Raw genomic sequence first — 17,139 nt, 5'->3', positions numbered from 1 at the left:
GTAAGTAAATAAAATAAATGTCATATATATTATTCATTAAATACATGTCTAATATTCTTCTAACTAAGAACCAATCAGTATTGCCTAGTAATAGGGTGAATTAGAAATATATCCCCTAAGGATTACTGAAAATACAAATTGCCCCTTGTAATTTGTAATTTGGAAAATTACAAATACCCCATTGTAAAAAAAAAAAAAAAAATTATTTAACAAAATTAATTGAAAAAATGAAATTTTTAACTGTTCTCATATACAATAATAAAATTAGTTGAATTATAAAATTGAAATATATTTATGATATCATTAAAAACTGTTAATTGACTTACTGATGTATTGATAAAAGAGGCCATTTGTTATGAATTATAAACTTCACGAGGCGTGATATAATTTTCAAAACTACAAAGAGCAATTCATATTTTAAACAAATCTCAGGGCTATTCCAGTGAAACAGTTATTTCAGGATATACAAATACTAAGCAGTTTAAGCTAACATCTATAGCTACACAGGCTATAAGTTTTTAATTATTCCTAAACTCACAAGCTTAAATATAGGTATAAAAGTCTTTGATTAATACTATAAACCAACTTGAAACTTAAACCAACAGTGCCAAACAAGGAAGTCTTCGATTAATATTATTTCAATAAATGATTTCTACATCATGATTAACACTCTGATTAGCTCAAGCTGCATACATAAACAAACTACCTGCAACGAGATTTGGCAAATACTTGGTGAATCTATCAACAACGAAGAGCTGCAACGAGATCTGCAGTTGAGTGATGAGAAAGAGCATACAAGTGAAAAATAATAGAAGTAGAACAGAGAGGTGAGTGAGAAAGACAGGGTCTGCAGGGTACAATTAAAATGAAAAATTAGTAACAAATTGGTTAATAAGCTAAGGTGAAATGAAAGCACAGTAAGAATCACCACCTGTTGAGCATTCCACTCCATGTGAACCACCATGGAAGTATGGAGGCTACAGATTTGCTGAAGTTTTTTTTTCAAACCTAGGGTGGCTGTGTTATTAACTTTGGTAGTTGTTTGTTGGCAAGCAGAGGTTGGCAATGGTAGTTGGTTGTTGGCAAGCAACTCTCTCGTTTGTGTATAAATAAGGAGAGCTGTGAGTTGAGTTAATCATTAAGCAGAGAGTGTAATTTGTGAATGAGAGAGTTCTATAGAGAGTTGTGAGGAATGAATTCTGTAATCTCCCTTCGAGATAATTCTATAGTGGATATCTCTCTTCGTGGACATAGGCAATTACCTAACCACGTAAATCTATTGTGTCTCATTTTTCTGTGTGTGTGATTGGTTTCTGGTATGCCTTAATCCTAACAAGTTGTATTAGAGCCCTGGTTGGTGAAAAATAGTGTGGTTTTCAAAAAATTTCAAATTTTGAAGTTGCTCGAAATCAAATTTTCAGCACACCAAGAGGTGCGTCTCTTCAAGACGATTTTGACAACATAAAATTCATCAAAATCGAAGCTAAAACGAGTGTCGTAGAGCTTGTCGAAGATTCGCTAGAATTTCGTCGAAAATTTCAGTTCGGCGATGGAAGTTGAAGAAGAAGGTTGATGTCACTATTACATCATCATTTCATCAGCAAAGTTTCTAAAATTATAATTTAGCCCCTGAAGTTGTGGTAAATTGCATTTCAGCCTTGAAGTTTCTGAAATTGTAATCTAGCCCCTAAAGTTATGGTAAATTGCATTTCAATCCCTGAAGTTTTGAGATATTACAATTTGGCCCCTTGAGTTGGAAGAAATTACATTGAGGTCCTTGAAAAAAGTGAAGGAAGTGCTTTCCTGGCTAATTTGACCATTCCAGACTCAAAGGTGTGGTCCGTTTGTCCAAATTCAAATTTTTTATACAAGTAAGAAGACGATGAAGGAATCCACATCAACTTCAAAATCGATGATAAAGTTGAATGTTTCCAATTATGGAATCTGGAAGCCGCGGATGGAAGACGTCCTATACTGTAAAGACCTTTTTGACATTATTGCTCTAAAAGGGGTTAAATCGGAAGCAAAGAATGATGAAGACTGGATAAAAATGAATCAGAAGACTATCGATTAGATTAAGCAATGGATAGACCATGGTGTGTTCCACCATGTCGCCCCAGAAGACAGATGCATATGTCCTCTGGACAATGTTAGAAAGAATGTACCAGTCAAAGATGGCCCGGAACAAAGCCTTGGTGATGAAAAGACTTATAAATCTAAAGTTGAAGAATGGTGTGTCTGTCGCCGAGCACACCAGTGAATTCAAGAATCTGGTGAATCAACTTGTAATCGTCAAGATGCCCTTAGATGATGAAATGCAAGTTGTACTACTGCTCAGTTCTTTACCTGGCAACTGGGAGACGTTAGTGGTTTCTCTCAGTAACTCTGCGCCAGAGGGGAAGCTGACCATGAGCATGGTCACAGACGCCATGTACAATGAAGAAACAAGGAAGAAAGACATGGGAGGTAATTAGTCCCATGCTCTTATCACAGAAGATAGAGGCAGAGACAGAGGTAGAGGAAGAGGTAGAAGAAGAAACAAGAATAGAGGCAAATAGAACAACATAAGTAAATCTAAAGATAGTAAAATTCAAGGTAACTCCAGCTTCACTTGCTTTCACTGTGGCCAAGAGGGTCACATAAAGAGAAACTTCCCAAGCTGAAAACATAAAGGCCAAAGTAGTAAGTCAAAGGGAGATGAGAACACAACAGCCACAACAACTGATGAAATACTTCTTATAGTTGGTGAAGAGGATGACTTCGTTCACGTGGCTAACCACAACTACACAGAATAGGTGATAGACATAGCTGCATCCTATCACGCCACTTTCCATAGAAAACTCTTTAATACAACGCTAGAGATTTTGGCACTATTCAAATGGGGAATTCTAGTTATTCGAAGATTGTGGGCATTGGAGACATTAGTATTCAGACTAATGTCAGACACAAGCTGGTTCTCAAAGATGTGAGGCATGTTCCAGATTTGCGCCTCAATCTTATCTCCAGAAGCGCTATAGACTGACAGGGCTATACAAGTATATTCGGAAATGGCCGTTGGAAGCTGACAGGAGGAGCTTTGACAATCGCTAAAGGAGATTTGTCTTCAACACTGTACAAGACTCAAACAACGATCTGTCTGGAAAGTCTAAATGCAGCAGAAAACAAGGAGTCACCGGACTTATGGCACAGATGATTGGCTCACATGAGTGAAAAGGGATTGCATCTATTAGCAAAGCAATCTGGGATACCCTTATCCAAAGGGAGTGCCCTAAAACCGTGTGATCATTGCCATTATGGAAAGAAACATCGAGTATCATTCAGTTCAGCAAGCAAGAGAAAAAATAAGTGCTCAGTATGGTATACTCGGATGTTTGTGGCCTAATCGAAGTGGAGTCACTTAGCGGCCATAAGTATTTTCTGACTTTCATTGATGATGCATCAAGGAAGTTGTGGGTGTATTTCCTGAAGACGAAGGATGAGGTATTCCAGCACTTTCAGGAGTTCTATGTAGTGGTGGAAAGAGAAACTAGGAAGAAGTTAAAGTGTCTTTGCACAGATAAAGGTGGCGAGTACACCTTTAATGCTTTTGAAGCATATTGTGCCAATAGAGGTATCCGATACGAGACAACAATTCTTGGTACCCCACAACATAATTGTAACGCCCTCAAATAAATAGCATTAAACCCACCAATATAGACATACATTTATATGCAAAGATCTACATTCTTCAATTCATCAGAGTACTTCATTACAAAAGTATTACATGTTAACAACAAAAGCAAATGCCCTACGGGCATACAGCTTTCCAAGTTAACACTTGGTTACAAAAGAGAGTACTAACTCAATTACATATTAAGCCCTTGGCTTGAATTTACATGTAATACATCAAAAGAAATAAGACAACAAAAGTGTGTCCGCCTCTAGCCTCCCAAGCTATGTCCTTGGAGGTGGCATGCTACCTGTACCTGAAAATGATGTTCCCATATAGGGTGAGCCACAGCCCAGCAGAGATATACTAAACCAACTATGAACAATGACTAAAAGATTAGCAATTGATAGATGGCCAACACTGATACATCCACATATGTCACGTCACAAATTCATAACATACGAGTCTATGTCACTTTTCATTCTCCATCTTTATTTAATAGATAAGCATATTAGCTATATCAACACATCAACAGATAAACATATTACGCATCAAAAGATAAACATATTAGCTGTATCCACACTTCACTAGACAAGCATATGAGCTGTATCTACACTTCTCAAAGATAAAAGCCTATGAGTTGTATCTTCACTTCTCTAGACAAGCATATGAGCTGTATCTACGGAGTTCATCCCCCATCTTCTCCCAACACTATCCGGTTTAGAGGTTCATCCCCCATCTTTCCCTAAACCGCGGAGTACATCCCCCATCTCCTCCTCTACACACAATGCATATAAACACAAAGGTTCTATACACAATCAATCAATACATAGAATTAATGTATTCTATCCACCGTCATGCTCTATGACACATTCAATCGATTAGTTTTAGTTTGCCTAATCATCATGCATTGTCTACAATAATCAAGACTATCCTCCACCGACAGCCCAAAACGGTTATTTCTAAACAGAAAATAAATGCACAAAAATGGATATTAAATCAACATTTCAATTTGGTGCGCGATAAATGATCCAACTACACCCTTTAATCCCTTCTCTTTCCAATTTCCACATTCTCGATTCAATCCCTCATTTCCAACAATTAATTATACAAATTAATCAATCAATGTAATTAGGGCATTTTCCATAACTAACATTTCAACCCTTCACGGTTTCATTTTCGTCAATGTTTCAACATTTAATTCATTCCTTCATGCCAAACATGCATTTAGGTTTTATATAATTAAAACCCCAACTCTTGTAAAATTACACAAAGGCCCAAACTCTCTCAAAATTATCCAACCACCCCCAACATATCGAAATTCCAAAATTTAAAGACAAAACTCATAAAGAGGAGTAGGATATCCCTACCTCAAAAGATGACTCCCAACCAAGAAGGTGAAGAAGACGAAAATGCTGCAACCCACGAATTTCTCGGATCAAAAGATAGCTCTCGACGATCAACAACTTTTTTGTAAAGGCCAAAGGTGAGGAAATCACTCCTACTAGATCAATACCTAGAGAGAAGTCAAGGTTTTAGAGAGAGGAGCTCTCAAAATGGGTTTTAGAAAAAGTAGGAGAGAGAAAGGAAAGTAAAAAGTGATTTAAAATCACCCAGCGGATAACTCATATACGCATGACCCGCTCGAGCGGAGAACACAACGCTCGAGCGCCAAGAACAAAAATCTGGGCACCCTCGAGCGCAATAAGGCCCGCTCGAGCGCCAAGACACAAGAATAAAGCACTTCCACTCGAGCGCGAAAACCAGTCCGCTCGAGCGTAGATTTCCCCCTCCCAGAACTTATACCCAGAAAGTACTACCCGCTCGAGCGCCAATAAACCCGCTCGAGCGCTACCGCTCGAGCGTAAACAAACCCGCTCGAGCGTAAAAATCACATCTGCAGAAGTTTTGCAGGAACACGAAATACTGGAGGTGTGCAATCCCCGCTCGAGCGCAAGAAGACCGGCTCGAGCAGATCGCCTAGAAGCTGGACAACAAGGAATTGAAACCAAGACCTAACCAACCTGTAACAACCCTGCTCAAAACATCCTGAAACTCAATCAAGTGGAATTAAAGGACGGCAACAAGATAGATACTACTACTAACTTCACGGAACCGAGTCCGGAATACAACAGAATAGTAAAGGGACAACCGGGATCGCTATAATAATGGTGTGGCAGAGAGGATGAACCACACTATTATTGAAAGACTCAGATGTATGCTCAGAATAGCAAAGTTGCCAAAGTCATTCTAGGCAGAAGCCGCTCGTACAGCCTATTATCTCATCAACAGGTCGCGTTCAGTCTTGTTGAATTTTCCGATACCTGAGAAAGTCTGGTCCAGAAGAAAGGTATTGTAGACAACCCATTTTTGACAGCCTATAAGACTTGGGCGTTACTGATGTTTTACTTGGTGGAGAAAGGTGTTCAGGGCAAATGTTCAGTTTCTTCGACAAGGAGAGAGGCAAATCCTTCAAAACACTTTGTTTAGGGGTTTGGAGTTGAAGAAGAGAGGAAAGGAGAGGAGAAAACTAGTTTGGGAGAAGTTCGGTATGAATCCGGGTAGAAGCGAGTCGAGCAGCCCTCGCTGAATCGGGCTTATCTGTCTGTACACTTGGAGTTTAGCTATGGGGCCACCACCATCGGAAAGCTTACTTCCGGAGCTTCATTTTTCACTCAAGAATCTCTTAAAGCCAAGTCTGGGTGGGGGAGATATGAGCAACTGAAGTTGGGCATCATCCCAGTTGGATCGAATCTGCGCGGCTTCACCAAAATGGGCATAACTTTTTCCACAGGAGGAATTTTAATGCAAGGTTTGCTCCATTGGAAAGCTAACTTCTGGGGTTTCAATCTGGACATCCACCGGCACTTTTTGACCTCATCAGCCACCCATCGGCACTCCATTTATCCGACCGGCTAGTATAAATTGTAGGTCGGCAATATATTGTGCCGACCGGCCATTTATTTTGCCGATGACCTCCTTTCATGGCCGATATGACCCTTTTTCATCCCTCAAGCATGGTGCATGCCAGTTGTGCCAGCTGGAGTGCACAGACCCGTCCCCCCATGCACAGGTGTGGCTATTTTGCACCTTTAACCACCTTTGACCCCTCTTTTTGCACCCTTTGCTCAAGGCTTCTTGAGGAATCTTTGATCCCTTATCTTGGCTTCCTCAAGAAGCTTGCACCCCCAGCTTGGCTTCCTTAATAAGCCTTGCCCCCTTTGCCCCCCTTGACCTTTTCTTTTTAGCTTGTCTTATAAGCTTCAAGCCCTTCCCTTTGCCTATATAAGAAAGCCTCCTTCTCCATTGTTTTGGTTCAGCAAAAATCAGACCTAATACATACATATAACATATATATCACCCTCTCTCTCTATATCTCCCTCTCTCTCTACATTTGGGTGGGTTAGAGTGTTCAAAGACCCTTGTTCTTGGCCTATTTGCACTACACCCTATAGCACCACACCACCACTCCATTCCAGCAGCTTGGAGGGCCTTCTCAGAGGCTAGGAGGCAAATTTTCTTGGTCCAAGAGGTAGCAAAGGATTGGTCTTCAAGGGTGAGTTGATTTCTCCCTCTTTTTAGCTCATTTTTGCAAGTTTTCTTAGCCCCTCTTGCTTGCTGTTTTGAGCTCCGACCATAACTGGAAATATCATTTTTTTGAACTCATTTTTCTGTTTCATTAAGGGTCTTACCCTGTTTGGGACACCCATCTTGCACTTGCTTCATTACCCCTTTGTATGCCATAATCTTGCGTAGTATTTTTGGCCTATGTGTGATCTATTTTGGAGCATGATGTAAACTGTAGATAGGCTTATTTTGAGCCCTTCTTCAACATTGAAGAAGGGCTCATCACTGTTTGGGACCTCCATGTGCCGCTTGTCATTATAGCCCTCTTTGGTCCCCATTTTTGCATGATTTATTAGCTTATTGTGTCTCTGTTTTTGGACTTTGATTCGAACTGAAAATGGCCCTATTTTGACCCCTTATTCATGTTTCATTGAGGGTACATGGCTGTTTGAGACACCCTTTGTATACTTTATGTTGTAGCTTTTTTTTGGCCTTAATCTTGCATAGTATTTTGAGCATACTTGTATACTTTTTTGGGCTTGGCCATCAACTGTAAAAGGTCATATTTTGGGCCCCTCTTCAACATTGTTGAAGGGCCCTAATCTGTTTGGGGTCAGCAGCTATGAGTTGCTTCTTTATCTCATATTTAGGGCCATTTTTGCATGCTAGTTTTTCCCTATGTGTGTTTGCTGTTTGGCCTTGTTTAAAACTGAAACAATGCTTGTTTTGGGGCTTCCTTGCTTCTGTCTTTTCATTCCATGTACCAATTATGCATGCTTTGTATAGCTGTAAGCCATTTCATGTACCTAGTTTTGCATTTCGGGAGAAATTCCATGCATCGGGTGTCATTTCGCCTTGTTTCGGGGCTGTTTTGCCCCTCATTTTGCTACTTATTTTTGCATGTTTGCATATCATATTCCATGTCTTTGCCATGCCTCATTAGAGTGGCATTTCGGTGCCTGAGGGTCGGTCTTTGGTTTGCGTGCACGCGTGCACGCATTTCGAGTTGTCTTGTTTTCATCTAATGGCCACTGATTTTGGCATGCTTGCGAGCTATCCATGTTAGTTTAAGTCCATCATCGCATGTTGGTGCATGCCATATTTACTTACATGTTTAGGTTGCGCGCCTTGTATACATTGCTCATTTGCATGTTCATGTTGCATACTTAGCCTCCATGCCTAGGTTGCATTTCATTGAGCATACATCCCTTGCCTCTTGATCAATCATGATAGGGGTTGGGGCCCTTTGATGTGTATTGTGCTTGCATTTCATTTGATATCAAAGTTGCAAAACTCGGCCTCTTAGGCCATCATGCGTAATTGATGGTCCGAGGGTCGAGGGTCATGCTCCCTTGAGTCCCTTGCATGATAGGGAGTGTGCCTGCGCATACATGTGCTTGAAATTCTATGCCATGCACTGTCTGTCCTTGTTGCTGTCAAAAACTAGCTTCTGCAGGAAGTTTCTGCCGACCGGCACTGAAGAATGCCGACCGGCAAAAGATATGAGGCCAATGGACTTGAAGTAGCCGATAGAAATTTCCCATGGCCGATGGTCATTTCACTTAGCCGGTGGTGTTATGCAGTTCTCATTGAAGATACCCTGAGACTTTGGCAATTTTCAGAGGAGCAGGGCAGCATTAACAGAGGCAGCAGTGGCATGGTATGGGTTTCCGGCTTTCGGGGAAAGATAAATCCGAGCATGCATCATTCACGCATCCCAAGGCGGGGGCTACGGCCATCCTCTCTTTGCATTTAATTTGTTAATTAGATTAGAAATTTTGTAATAATTAATTTAGTATTATTTATTCGGACTGTAATATTTATTCGGACCCTCCGAGTGAGGGCAATTGTGTAATAAGTGTGCGTGAGTGTGTGTATGTCTTCCAACCCCACGTCTTTCTTCCCTTTTATTTACCCGCTTATGATGGTAGACTAGGGCATATTTAAATTAGCATACCTTATGCTATGCATGCGTGAATTCATACATTTGCCTTGCATGCACCGGGCTCGGCGCATCATTCTAACTGCATTTGTATTTCAATTCCAAATTGAATACGTGTTAGTTGAAGCATTTCACATGTCATTGTAGATTAGCCGAGCCTATCTTAGTTGCATCTTGCATGTGTTGCATTAGCCATCTTAACATGAACTAGGATCATGCATATGATTATTAACTAGTTTTTGTTTTGGCTCGGAGTACTCGGTAAGCATTTATGCTTTAGCATACCGCATGCGTGGAAGTGTTGCCATAACAGCATGATTACCATGAGACTAGCTGCTTATGTGATATAACTGCTCTAATGCCTGTGGATGGAGGTTAAATTACCTAAATTGGGATAACGCATTAAAACTGTGAGTTTTAAGCCCACTAGATAGTGGCAAAACCATCTTTTCTAAAAGCCCACTCGAGGGTGGCAAAACCTGCATTTTAGCCTACTTGCGAGTAGCAAACCATTTTCAAAACAAACATGCTATGTTTTATTCCAATTTAGGCGATTTGGTCTATACTTGTTTGCTGTGCGCATAACATAGTAATTCTAGGCTAATAACCGGAATAAGAACACATAACGTTTTCAAAATTGGATATCATGGTTAGTAGAGGCCGATCTTCGGATCGGGCGAGAGGGGGTGCTCATAGCTGACCTTCCCCAATCGTACCCAAGTTCCCGAGCTGAGGCAACTTTGGTGATGACGGACACGTGGCCTTTGGCACCGAGTCAGGGTTTCCTAAATTCCCCCAAAATAAAATATTTAGGTGGCGACTCTATATCTGGCAAAGCAGTCCATGTTTGGCACTTCTTTCAAAAATCTGTTTTCTCAAAACGATTTGCCGGATTTGGACTCTTTGGTTCAGATTAAGAACTGTGACACAAATTGAGTCCGAACTGTAGCGAGGCTCCACGCGGGCGCGTCTACAGTTTCTGGCGACTCTGCTGGGGATTTTAGAGAGCTTGACTCGAACTCATGATATCCTGTTTTGATTTCATTTATGTGTCTCTTTGCATTGCATGTGCATTGGTGCGCCTAGGACACCGTGTTTGCCATCTGCCATTCCTGAACGGTTTGCCGGAGGCTTGTCTTGTCAAGGCATGACCATAAGGCTAACCGGTTATGGGCTCTGACAGCATGGGAACACAAACCCCAGTTTTACCGGGGCACCCTTTTCGACCATTCGACCTAGTGCATATTCGGAAACCATAGTGACCATTCCAAGCTAGGACAGGTTGCTTACCCGATTATAGGTTGTTTGAAACCGCTGTGTGCGTAGTGAAACCCTAGTTCCTGACAAAATAGGACAGGGAAACCCTACCCCTCTATATGGGTGTTTTGGCTCTCCCTTACTTGCTATGTGCTTTTAGAGTATATCTCTACAGGGACGCATATACCAGTTTGCAAGTCTGGGTATCAGGCCTGTGGGCATCAGCATCAGTATTTGGGAAATCAGTTTTACCCGAGGGTATCAGTTTACGGGCAAATATTTGGGAAACAGTGATCAGTATTGAGTACAGTCATCCTAGTATGCTCAAATCCGTTCCAGTGAAATTGTGCTGAGATGCTGTCTGTTTTCTCTCTTGCTAGGGTAGTCCTGGAACTATAGCTTTAGAAGGCTCCGATATCCCCGGGGTACATTGGACTAGTGTTGATAGACTTTGTTAGGTCAGAAATTCAATTCAAGGGCAACCAGTGTTCTTTCGCTGAGGCAAGGCAAAGAAAAGCCAGTCAGGGCTCACCGGTTCATCTGATCCGTCAGTCGCCAGTCACATCACCTTTGTTCAGACTCAGCAGACCATGATGGCCCAGGGTTCGGAAGAATTTGTGGCCATGATAGCAGCGTTAAATCAGGGAACTGCCATGCAAGCTAAGACCAGTATTGAAATGCAGCGTCTATCTGGGGCATCTGCCTCACATCCAGCTTTGGGACCCCAGCCAAGCTTTGACCCACTTCCACCAGTTGAAGATTTGCAGTGTCCGAATCCTCGAGAAAAGTTGACTCAAGCTCAAGTGCTCAGACCCCTGGTGCAGCCTAATGAGAGGCTTTATTCCCTTGATGTTAATAAGCTCGATTCGACTGCAGTGAAAATTGCAAACCTTGAAAAGCACTTCAAAAAGGCACAGGGCCTTAACTCCATCCCCGACATTGAGGATGGGCACACTGAGTCTGCCGTACGGCTCCCAGACAGATTCAAAATGCCATATATTGACCGTTTCGACGGGTCTGGAGATCCAATGGTACATATCCAACTTTTCTTGGATGCCCTGAAGCCGATGGGTCTGACTAAGCCACAGAAACTCTCTCTGTATGGAAGAACCCTGTCGGGTGTAGCAGCCACTTGGTACGCTAAGTTGGAAGATAAAGTGAAGCAAGACTGGGAAGAATTGGCTGAGGCCTTTGTTGATCAGTATTCCTACAATACCCAAGTTGAAATGACCATGCAAGAGCTCGAAACGACCCGCCAGAACCCAACAGAGCCTTTTGTGGAATTTGTTGCGAGGTGGAGGGCAAAGGCAGCACAGATGACAGATCGCCCTTCTGAGAGGGATCAAGTGCAGATGATGGTGCGAAACCTCGAGCACGATATGTTGCAAAAGTTGATAGTCGCTCCACTATTCACTTTCAAAAGTTTGCATGAACTGGGGGTTCAGATCGAGAATGCATTCAACAGTGGGATCATTCCCAGAACAAGTGAACCGACAAGGAGGGCGATTGCAGGGAGTACCAATGTTGGTAGTAGCGTCATTCCCAAACCCACCGAGATCAATGCAGTCGCCACAGCCAACCCTTTTGCCAAACCAAGCCTACAAACAGCCGGCCCAGCCCGAGCTCAGGGCAGAACTTTCACCCCCCTCTATATGAGCCTGACTAGTGCACTAAAAGCCTTGATGGAAAGAGGGCATCTCAAACCCCTCGATCCTCAACCTCTGCCTGACCCACTTCCAGCCAGACATAATCCCTCCAAGTACTGTATGTACCATCAGCAGCGCGGTCATGGCACCGACCGTTGCTACCACCTTCGTCATGAGGTCCAAAATCTCATCGACAACCGGACGATAGCTCCACCTTCAACCCCCAATGACCAAGTACCTCATCCACATCTCAATCTGATCCACACACTGGCCGTCCCTTACGACCCCAGCGTATACATCACCCCGGCCCATCTACCCAAGCCTGAGGTGTTTATCCCGGAAAGCATGGACTTATGCATGATGGGTGCATCTGAACCCCAATTATCTCAAACCCATGAACCCACTACTTCTGAGCTGATGAAGATGATCGAAGATCTTCAGAGAACTGTGGCAAATCTGGCCTTTGGAGTTTTGGCCCCGTCATCAACCGCATCACATACCAGGGAGTTCATGTCAAAAGGCTCCTCAGGACGGGCTGCATTTGAAGAAGGCCAATCCCTTGGCAAAGTGGAGGCAAGTGGTAATAACAAGGTAGGGGCAGGCATTGGTCCCCATGAACACCTTCAGTGGGATATTGAGGCTTTGAAAGCCGAAGGGCTGAACAAACAGCAAGTACTCGCAGTTGTTGCAAAAATTGTAGATGACACTTTCGCCACTCAGAATGAGAGCAGTCTGAATCAAGGGGCAATCTGAGAGAAGGGCCGCTGTACCAGGAATGTTCCTTTTAGCTCTAAACCCTTGCTCGGAAGAGATCAGCAAACCCAGTCAGCGCCTGCCAATCCCTTTGCTGGTGCATCCAGCAAAACTCCACAAACCTCAAAATACCCACCTCGAGGCCAGAGGGTGTTCGCACCACTGTACATGTCTTTATCAGCGGCCTTGAGGGTCCTGATTAGAGGGGGATCTGAAACCCCTGGAGCCACGACCACTGCCAGATAGACTTCCTTCCTCCCATGATCCGACCAAGTACTGTGCCTTTCATCAGCAAGTCGGCCATGTCACTGATGGTTGTTTCCGTCTTCGCCACGAAATACAAGATCTGATTGACAATAAGGTCATCGTCGCACCAACTCAACAAAGTCTATCGTCATTGGATCAGTGAACCTGGGGGATAATGCGGTGCGATCGGGGGATGAACCACCTGCGGGCGGCGCTCAGTTTACTTCAGATGTGGCGTTTGACACGCACAGTTTTGAGCAATGTGCGAACACTAGTTTTTGTACTTTCTAACTTGGGTATTGGGTCAGTTTTGTTGTTTTGTATATGGTCAGTCTTTTTGTACTAAGTCGGTCAGGTATGTCTTGTTGTATCGAGTCAGTCCTGTTTTGTTAGAGTCAGGTGATTCCGGGGGTGTTACCTCGGGCATCACTATTTTGTTTTGTGTTTGTCTTTTTGCTTTCTTTTGAGTCTGTTTCTGCCATGGAGCCAGTTACACCAACAGTTATGAATGAAACAGTAGTGGTTTTTCATGCTTTTGTGCTTACTTCTGCCTTGTGTCAGTTGTACCAGAAAGTCGAATGGAACGACAGTACATTTCACCTGCTTCTCTGTGCTTTTAAGTCATTGCGTTGACCTAAGTTTTTCAAAGCTGTTTTTGAACATTGTGATGAAAACGAAGAGGAAGGAATTCCTCGGGTTTTTGCAAAAACTTGATCATTTGAGAGAAAGAGAGGCATGCTAAGCCTTTAATGATTGAGATCATGCTTGTTAATATGAGTACTAAGAAGGATCCTGGCTTGATCCAGATTGGTCTCACACTGTCTTCAGCGCGAGCGACTAGTCGCTCTCTTAAAAGATTTTATAAAAAAAAAATATGTTTTGCGCGATCCTGCGAAGACCTGTGTGGAATCGCTCTTGAGATTGTGCAGCCTAGGATCGCTCTTAGCCTCGAGACTCGACCCCTCATTTTCAAACCTTGAACTTGGATTCAGAAGGTTCAACGATCAACCACGATGTGAGGCCTGTGTGGCCTGATTTGAAGCAGCCCATGAACTAGGGGCAAGAAAAGTCAAATCAAGGGGATCAGATGTCACCAAAAGAAGCTTGCAAAGCTAGATCAGAAGTATCACTGGAACTAGGGGCCAAAATTCCAGACGTGCTCGAAGAGCCGAAGATTGGTCGTCCTGCAAATCAATGAAGACTGGCGAGAATGCCAAACCCCAGAAGAGAAGAAAGAAGAAAGTATTGCTGAAGAACTACAGAGTTCCTATCCACAACACTAGGGGCAAATTCAGCCTCCATTGGATGGACTCCTGCATCGTCAACGAACAACAGCCGTCCTCCTGGATTCAGATGACTTCAGGATCTCAAACCATTCAACATGGACAGAGCTACACTTTTACCCTTGAGAGGCTCGCTGGGCCAAAAACCCTGAAGGGCGACCCAGGCAAAAGTTAGAGCAAGAAAAAGGAAAAAGAAAAATACAAAAATACAAAAATAAAAGAAAGAAAAAAAAAAGAAAAGAAGAAAAAGATGGAAAAAAAGAACAAAAGAAATAAAAAAGAATTAAAGAATAGAACTCGCAAGGTTGAAAACCCGGAAGGACGGCCTTGGCAAAAGTTAGAGCGCAAAAGGAGAGGTTAAATACCCGAGTGTACCTTAACCCCGAACTACGTAAGGCTTGATTCCCATCTTTGGGATACGTAGGCAACTTCATTCCGAAGTCCAGCCGTAAAACACTCCAAAATCAACTGTGTCCATATAATGGTTTTGATCATCTTTGCCTTCTCTGTATCCGAGAGTTCGGTTGTCATTGTTACTCTGAGGACTGATTGCAATGCGCTGCGATGCTATCCAAACAAGGGGCAACTTTCCGTTGACATACAGTGTGTCGTGGTGCCATTCAAACAAGGGGCAACTTTCCGTTGCCGTGCAGCTCTTTTCAAGCAAGGGGCAATTTTCCTTCGGATCTGAAGTTGCGCATCTCAAGAGTAGGTTCCGGGCTTGTTGAGCATTGGCCGTTTGCAAAAATAGTTTTTGAGAATTTTTACTGAGGTTGACTATTCTCTCGAACATTATTCTATTTTTCCAAAAAACTGGACCATTTCTTGGACCCAAAAAGGGAAAATTTTCAGTGCTCATAACCTAACTTGTATGATTTTCAAATCAAAAATTGAACAAGTATGTTAATCTGACTCTCATATTGGTCAAAATTGTTTCAGTATAAAGCAAAAACAAAAAATGGTCAAAATAATGAACTAGGGGCACAGTTGAGTCAGGCTTCCTGTCTTTCTCCCGTTGTCAATGCATCTGCCAGAAAGGGCACTCTACCTGCCAGAAAGGGCACTCTACCTGCCAGAAAAGGGCACCACTGAAGCTAACCGCAAAAGGGCAGAAAACTCTCACATCCTCCAAGCAACGAGGTATCAAACCAAGTGCGAAGCGCAAATTGGAATGGATTAGGATATTCCACTCCTTTATCTGGACAGATCTGATCACGTCCAAACTCCCCAGCAGAGCATCGTCAACCGATGTCAGCTGCGGATCTGCTACCCGTCCAGTTGTAGCACAGCCCCTCTTTGGAAGAAACTCACTGTTGTGAACAAGAAGAAGAATCTAGCGGAATGCTAGGGGCAAGAGCCCACGACTTTCTATTTATCTATCAACCACCCAGGGAAGGGATTTAAAATGAGAGATTGAAGAATAGAGAGATGTGCGCTGAGAGAAAAAGTGAGAAAAGGGATTTTTCAGAAAAACGGAGCCTGAGGGCCGAGTGATGTGAGAATCACAAATGAGAAAGGGTGGGAAACAATACCCGGGGAAACAGGCTCCATGTGCACATTTGAGTCTTGTGTTTTATTTTGTCTGTCTCGATTCTTGTTTTGAGCCGCTTCGAGTGTTACTCGATGTGTTTAGGTTGTTTACCTTTGTTTTTCCCTTGTCGAGTCGTTTTGGCTGTGGCCAGTCGTCGGCTCAATACCCGGTTAAGAACTCATTTCTCAATTTTCAAAAAATCATCTTATGCTCAGAGTGCTGTGCCATTCTCCACATTTGTGCAAAACAGTATTTGTTCTTTCATAAAACTGCAGGGTCCACCCCCGATAAGTGTGAACAGTAGAACAAGGACCTATCTGAAGCTATGTAGGTTCCAGACTGCAAAGCAAAAGAAAAAAGGAAAATTTGGAGCATCTTAGGGTGTTCCAGCTTTGGCAAGATCTGAGACTGCATTTCAGGTGCACCTTCCCAGACCTCACCATTTCTCTGGAGTATGAGTGTATCTCGACCCCAAGTGTAAGCCTGCTTCAAGTCAGAATGGCAATTAAAGCAGCAGCAGGTTGGGAGAAGATAGGGGATGAACTCCGTAGATACAGCTCATATGCTTGTCTAGAGAAGTGAAGATAGAGCTCATATGCTTATCTTTGTGAAATGTGGATATTGTTGTTATACTTATCTGTTGTGAATGTGGATATAGCTCATATGCTTATCTGTGAATGTGGATATTGTTTTTATACATATCTGTTGAGAACGTGGATAGTGCTAACATGCTTATCTGTTGAAAAAGGGAAAATGAAACGTAACTTGGACTCATAAGTCGTATGACATAAATACGTGATTTATGTGAATGTATCAGTGTTGGCCATCTATCAATTGCTAATCTTTTAGTCATTGTTCATGGTTGGTTTAGTGTATTTCTACTGGGCTGTGGTTCACCCTATATGGGAATATCATTTTCAGGTACAGGTAGCATGCCACCTCCAAGGATATAGCTTGGGAGGCTAGAGGCGGACATACTTTTGTCGTTTTACTTTTGATGTATTACATGTAAATTCAAGCCAAGGGCTTAATGTATAATGAGTTAGTACTCTTTTGTTGTAACCAAGTGTTAACTTGGAAAGCTGTAAGCCCATAGGGCATTTGCTTTTGTTGTTAACATGTAATACTTTTGTAACGGAATTCTGATAAAATGGAAGAATGTGGAACTTTTACATATCAATGCATGTCTTATTTGATGGGTTTAATGTTATTATTTCAGGTACATGTAATACATCAAAAGTAAAACGACAAAAGTATGTCCGCCT

The sequence above is a fragment of the Camellia sinensis genome, chromosome 8 (assembly GCF_055761805.1).
Source record: "Camellia sinensis isolate YWXY chromosome 8, ASM5576180v1, whole genome shotgun sequence".
NCBI lineage: Eukaryota > Viridiplantae > Streptophyta > Magnoliopsida > Ericales > Theaceae > Camellia > Camellia sinensis.
Note: the sequence above shows the minus strand (reverse complement) of the source record.